We start from the raw sequence: 7,588 nt of genomic DNA on the forward strand, positions 1-7,588 counted from the left end.
ACTGCTGCCAGCCCGTGTTGGCAATATGGGGCTAGATGGACCAAGGGGTTGAGTTGAGATGAGGCAGCTTCCGGTGCTCTTGTTTCTGACAGTCCCTAATTCACAGCCATGGGGACTCGAGCACTCCGTTAGTTTTGGGTCAGGGATAAAGCCCCTGCTTTGCGTGTAGGCCTCCAGTTTGACCCCTGCCCCTGTCTCCAGGTCAAGCCAGGAGGGAACCTTTCCTGAAACCCTGAAAAATGGTGGCTGCCAGTCAGTGTTGGCAGTGCTGGGCTGGAAGAACCCAGGCTTGTACTTGGGTAAGGCCAGGAGTTGCCTCATTTCTACGGATCAGACCACTTGTCCATGTAGGGGCAGCTCTGCAGGGTTTCAGGCAGAAATGCTTTTCAGGCCCAACAGCAAAAGAAAATCCAGATATGATTTCCTACAAAGTGGCTGTGCTGGCTGAGAATGATGGGAGTTGTTGTCAACATTCAGAGGAGACTCTCTTGGGAAAGGCTGTTGCAGGCCCGGCCCTTCAGATAAATAATTCTGGGGACAGCTTGCACAGTCGGGTAAAAAGCACCAGTGGCTTCCATCCTGTCTGAGCAGAACTGGCAGACTCAGAAACACAGAAACAGAGCGAGTCAGAAAGGCTCTCCTGGGCCATCTAGACCCCCAGGGCCAGCCGGCTCTTGTCGGACAGTGATACGTTGCAGGATTATGGAAGTTTATTTACCTGGAACATGAATTGTAAACCATTTCTTCTGTCCATATAGATAACGTGACAAATGTGTTTGAGAATGCCTCTCTCTACGCTTGATTTTGTGCTTGGCTGCAAAATGTTTTCAAGTGCTTTCGTCTTGATGCGGTGTTTGCTTTCTCTCTTCCAGTGCTTGTGCCCATCTGGATATACAGCAGTCACCGGAAATAAAGTAAAAAAACATCATCAACTTGTCCGTTCAGGTCGGTACAGCCTAGTTCTGGCCAGCACAGCACCTGATCAGAGTGGGTTTGAACATCACAGCCCCGCTCGAACTCTTTGGTCCAAAGTGGCGCCTGTCTTTCCAGTTAAAGAGAGAAGCCACTGTTACGGCAACTGCCTTCCAGGTGGGGTAAATTCACGTGTTCGGCAAAAGCTTGTGACCAGACCTCTCTCTGTCCTGTGACAGGCATGAAAATTGTGGGCAGGAGTCCGTGTTTGGAAGCACCCAGTGACATGCGCATGGCAGAGTGGCCTTGTGTGGGGGGGGGGGGGGCAAGCTCAGGACAGACCCTACCATGAAGTAGGGCAAAGCTTCAGGCGGCAGGTGCTCGGAGCGGGCCGTTGGGCGTGCTGGAGGGAGCTGCATCACCCACAGAGCATTTCAGCTGACAGCTTGTGCATGGGACAGGCAGGGGTCATTGTCCTGTCCTTCAGCTCATTGTTCCTGGAAGGCTGAGTGCCGAAGAACTGAGGGTGCTGGAGGAGACTCCTGAGAGTCCCCTGGACCGCAAGGCAATCAAACTGGTCAGTCTTAGAGGAGATCAACCCTGACTGCTCTTTGGAAGGCCAGATCCTGAAGATGAAACTCAAATATTTTGGCCACCTAATGAGAAGGAAGGACTCCCTGGAGAAGAGCCTGATGCTGGGAACGATTGAGGGCAAAAGAAGAAGGGGATGGCAGAGGATGAGGTGGCTGGATGGGGTCACTGGGGTGGTGGGTGTGAGTTTAAGTGGACTCCGGGGGATGGTGGAGGACAGAAGGCCTGGAGGGATGATGTCCGTGGGGTCGTAGTGGGTCGGGCATGACTTTGTGACTAACAACAAGCAGCTGTGCTCTAAAGACCCTCAGGTTTGCCACTGGGCAAGGTATGAGACGGAAGATCCTGTGCCTCTCATTTCCTGGAGAATGGGAATGTTGTGGGCAGTCTCACAAAATGCTTGCTGTGGCGGGCATGTCTGGTCCCAGAAAGGCACACTGGTGGAGCTAAAAGGCGAAGTCACTTGTCCAAGAACCAAAGCATGAAGCACTTGTGTGATGTGAGCTGCAAAACACACCCTTTCTGAATGCACACTTCTCTGCTCCTGCACCCATTTCACAGAACGGCGGAGCAACGAGGCTCGTGGGCATGCAACTTGGCCAAAGCGCTGAGTCCAAGGCAGGGCTCCCTCCCTCCCTCCCACTGCCACCTGTGTTGTACTAAATGACGACTCACATAGCATGCATAGCATGCGTTTCCCCAAACACAACAAATCCGCATTTCCCAGCAGACTGACTGGTGATGCTTGAAAACCCACACGTGCCTTTAAAGAGCAACAGGCAACGCATCCCGTGGCTGGCACAGAGGACACAACAAGTTCCAACCTGCACCACAGTTAACGCTTCCTGTGATGCGTGGCCCCAGCAAAGAGGGTGTGGAAGGGTGGGAGCTCCAGAATTCCCTGGCAGCGGAGTGCCTGGGCCCCGGACACTCCACAGGGGCTCACAGCTCCGGGCCATTGTTGCCTCCAAGTTCCAGAAGGTTGCTCAGAGGCAGCAGCTGTGGGCTGAGTCCTCCGGGGCAGCAGCTCACACAGAGTCCCCAGGGAACATTCAGATAAATCTTGGAAGAAAAAGGTTACTTATATGTGCCTTGGTATTATAAAATCAAATCTGTGCCCCTTTCTCAGCAAGCAGCAGAATTCCAAGCCACGTTACTGTTTAGCATTGCTGTTCCTTTAAGAGGATGGAATTCTTAGCTGGACTGAGAAACTAACACTGTCAGTGGGGAAATGCCAGTGTTCCCATCAACTGCTGGGAGCTGAGACAAAGGTGTCCATTTGCTTCTGAATGGACCCATTTAATCATCTAGTTCAACAGAGGCAGGGTAGTTGTCAACCCAGTTTTCCTGGATGGATCCTCAATCAGACACATTTGCATGTTTAAGCAGACACAGAGGCTGGTCCAAAGTGCCAGGAATTCACTGAACTGACTTGTCAATAAGGCTCAATCAGGGAAATTTTCTATTCTATTGTCCAGGGCATTTCTGATCAATTTAGAGTATTGCTTTGCGTATGAAAACATCAAGATGCTATTATGTTAACGTTATCTGGAAACCTAACACTCTGTAGAAACATAAAAACAGAGTGAGTCAGAAGGGGTCTTCCGGGCCATCTAGTCTGACCCCTGGATCTAGCCGGCTTAGCTCACAATATGCCTACCATGTGCATGTCCAGCCTATCCTTGAACACCCGCACCGATGGGGCCTCAACCACCTCCCGTGGAAGCCCATTCCACCCCCTCGGGGTCCTGACTACAGAACCCTGTGCATGATTGGAAGGTTATAGAAATGTCTGTTCCTGGGCTGTGATTTTGCAGCTGGTGGTGGAGACCACGGCCAGGTAGCTGCTGTCGCAAGTCACTGCAGGGGGCCTGGGTGATCTCGCCAATGCAGCCGCTGGGGTCCAAGGCGATTCGGTCTTCCCTGCGTGTCCGAGTGTTCATTCCCACCATTGGTAAGGAGACTCTGGCGATGCCGTACCCCCGCTGAGGGCTGCTGAGGTCGGCCATGAGGGATCACTTGACTGAGGGGGCCCACACAGCACTGGAGGCGTTGGAAGCAGAGGAGGACGTGACGGAAGTGAGCAGTGGAGTCAGAACTGGGGTGGGAGTTGGGGGCAGAGTAGGGACTCCAAGCTCAGTCACCATGCACTGCTTTTTTGCCCCTTGAGAGCACCTAGACGTCCTCTGTGACGGGCTCTGCATGTAAGAGTTTGTTTGTTTATTTAAAGTTTTTGTAGGCTGCCCCATTACTGAAGTCTTGGGATGGTTTAACAATACAAAATGTAAAAAAACAACAACACACACACACAGCATCCTAAAATTTAATAATAAAATCTAAATTAAAACAGGTCTTAAAACATTGGGAAAATAAAAAAGGTTTCACCCGGCGCCAAAAGAATAAAGTTTCCCCCGTCCCTTGGTGTTGATACCTGCCCTGCCCTTGTTTTTATCTTTAAACCACCCAGCAAAGAGAGCGCCGTTCTGTTCAGCTGTTTCTTTATATGCTGAGATGAACGAATTCGGGACATGTTTCTCCCTTCACTTCTCTGCAGCCCCTCCGCGCTGGCGATGGTGGAGAGCAGAGGAAGTGTGGGGCAGAGGAGAGCCGGAGGCCCATGCGATGCCGTGTGCCGGGTTTAAAATAGGGGGAGTGGGACAGGTGGGAAAGGCGATGTAGGAGAGCCCTCGGCTGAGGTTCTTTGGAAGGGATGCCAGACCTGAATTTCCGTGCTAGAAGTTCTAAATACCAACAGGCACAAGCTGGCCAAAGTTCAGTCCTTCCTGGAATGGTCCAGTCTGATCCGTGGTTATCCCAAAATCCGTGATTATGACCCTGGATAAAGCAAGGAAGATTGGTTTAATCATAAAGGGAGCACAGAGGAGAGACGCACCAAGGCTGGTCCTCACTCAGTGCCAGCGGAGGAGAAGGGGGCCACAACCCCCCATAGAGGTCCCTCGCACCCCTGCTGTCCTCGCCCTTTGCTGGACTCCCAACCTGAGCAGAAGGAAAGTCCCCTTTCCGCACACAAGCAATGCAACTGCAGCACAAAGCAAAACTCGAGCAAGGCAGTCTCAGTCTCCTTACCAATGTGTTGTGTATTATTATTATTATTATTATTATTATTATTATTATTATTATTATTATTATAACATTTCTATGCCGCCCCTTGCCGAAACCTCGGGGCGGCTTACAACACAATAAAATACATTGAAATACAATAGAACATAATAAATTACCATTGAATACAAAAATACAAAAAATACACTGAGTTACAAGCATAATAATATAAAATTAAAATTATCAGTATAAAATAAGTAAATAAATAATATAGGAGGAGAAAAGAGAAGGAAGAAGAAGTTGCCCTGGCCAGATCATATGTTTTAACAATTAAAATGATGTTTAAATAAAAAGGTCTTTACCTGGCGCCGAAAAACCAGTAACGACGGTGCCAGGCAGACCTCTTTGGGGAGTGAATTCCATAGGTGGGGCGCCACCGCAGAGAAAGCCCTCCTCCGAGTACTCACCCTCCTAATTTCCTTCACGGAGGGTTCCCGGAGAAGGGCCTCTCCCGCAGATCTGAAGGGGCGGTCGGGCATATACGGACGTAAGTGCTTGTTCAGGTAGCCAGGACCCAAGCCGTTTAGGGCTTTATAGGTCATAATCAACACCTTGAATTGGGCCCGGGCTTTGTTTTTTGTTTTTGTAAGCTGCCCAGAGACTTTTTAATAATGGCTGGCATATAAAAACTTTACATGAACAAACAAACCAACAAAATGAACACTTGGACCCACAGGGAAGATTGAATCGCCCTGAACCCCAGCATTTCTGTGGGTGAGATCACCCTGCAGTTTACTTAGGACAGCATGCTACTTGGTTAGCTGTCCTCACAGCTAATTACGAGCTTCCAGAGCATACACAGAGTGTTTTATAGGTTCTGAGTCACATGACATAGCAGCAGGGTGGATGATGACAAAATAAGGGGAACAGAGTCAAAAGAATGGGAGAGATCTGCAAAGGGGACAATAGCCTTGATTGCAGGAGGTAGACTTAAGGATTCAAGAGGGCAAGGATTTTGTGAGTCTTATCTCTGAGTTTTAATCATGCAAATTAGGGCGGTTACAATACCACTAAAAATCTGACCTGGCAACCTTATCAGCTGTTACTGATCAACAAGAGAATAGAGAAGGATTAATTTCCCTTGCAGCCTCTGGAAGTTCCAATCTTTTAAAGCAACAGCAATGCTAAACAATAACCAGGCTTGCAATTCTGCTTTCTGAGACCCTAAATGGCCCAGATTTGATTTTATAACACCAAGGCACATATAAGCAACCCTATCCTACCAGGATTTATCTGAATTTCCCAACAGTAGCAATCAAAATGCATGCTTAGTTGACAGTTAACTTTGTGAAGCAAGCAGGACTCATGTCAGAGAGGCTATGTTTCAAGTGGGAGACTTGGGATGAATCATGGAATTTCTCCTTCAAAAATACGGTGTACAAGCTCCTTAGACATGATTGCAAGAATGCAAGCCGGGGCATTGATAGAATACTGTATTAGGACTAGGAAGTTGCAGGCTGAAAACCCTGCCCTGACGCTTTTTGTGAGAGCTCCGGCCAGGCTGTCTCTTGCACCCTGGCCTACCTCACAGGGTTGTTCTGAAGGTCAAATCTGTGAGGGTGAGAGAAGACGATCAAGAAACTGGGGAGTCATCCTTTAAAACTAGCAGTGGACTGGAGAAGGCTTCTGTGGGATAACTTAGCCTGTAGTGAGCAGGGGGTTGGACCCGAAGGTCCTTCCAACACCGAACTATTCTTCAATGATTCTATGATAATTGCTCCAATTTTACAAATGGAACCAAGGTGAGAATGAATTTGTTCCACACCACTGCATTGGCTGACCTTGGCTTCAGCCTGCTCTTCAGACAGTCCGCATTAATCTGAGTGCTACATTTTGGTTGGCATCATGGCCAGGTGCGAGATTAATAACAACGATAATAGCAGTAATACCAATATTCATAATAATCTATCATCTAGAATACTAGCATTTGTATAGGTACGAGTATTCAAACTGCTTCTCATAGGTTACCTAGCTGTACACTTCACAACCACCCTGCAAGGTAACACAGAATTATCCCCCCGCCCCACCAGCACTTCACTCCCTTCAAAGAACGTCTCGCTGTCTGTCCATCCATCTGACTGCGAACAGACGCTTCTGACAGCTCTATTAATAGGAAGCGCGGTCATCGCCCTGGGTGTCGAGGGTGCGAGCGAGACGGCCGTGTCCGGGCCACGCCAGGCGAGCCCGGAAGGCCATCTCCTGCACAGCACGGCCTGCCTTCTCTGCCACACGGCGAGCTCAGAGGCGCTGGCTCCCAGGCCCAGCTCCTTCAGCCCGGCTGCCTCCCCCGGCCATTCTGTCGCCCTGCGAGATCTGGAGAACGGAGGGTTGCTCCAGCCTTTCCTGCTGACGGCTTCGGTGGACTCCAGGCGCGGCGCCAAGTCTTTTGGGGACATATAAATAAACCCAGAGTCATGCTGGCTCCAGTGGTGGACATTCCGATCAGCTGCGTCCAGAAGGCCGCGACCTCTTTGCCTCCCCACGCCCCCGGGGGGCTTTTCCAGCCATGCCGGTTTCCCATCCGACGTGCATCTGCAAATAATGGCTCTGGCTCACCCCGTTCTCCTTTGTACTCCGGCTTTACAACTAACTTGGGCTGCGCAGGGTGTTACCTCAAGCCAGCGTCCAAGTTCTCCACTGGGTTGGCTTCCTCTTGAGCTACCGGTCCTTGACCGGTGGGGCCCAGGTGTTGGATGACACCTCGCATCAGGGGCCGTGGGGCAGGCTCCAGGTATACTTATTATGTCACTGATTGCATTTCTAGACTGCCTTCCTGGAACCAATGAAAGTGGTTTACAAAAATCTAGAAGATGTTCATATAATCTTAGAGCTGGAAGAGGCCTTGAAGGCCACAGGGCCCAACCTCCATCCCATGCCTCCAGTGTGGGAGAGCCCCCCACCTCTCTAGGCAGCTGGTTTCACTGTCATATTGCTCTGACAGCGAGGAAACTTTTCCTGATATCCA

The sequence above is a fragment of the Varanus komodoensis genome, unplaced genomic scaffold (genome assembly GCF_004798865.1).
Source record: "Varanus komodoensis strain SLA01 unplaced genomic scaffold, ASM479886v1 scaffold20_1, whole genome shotgun sequence".
Taxonomy (NCBI): Eukaryota; Metazoa; Chordata; class Lepidosauria; order Squamata; family Varanidae; genus Varanus; species Varanus komodoensis.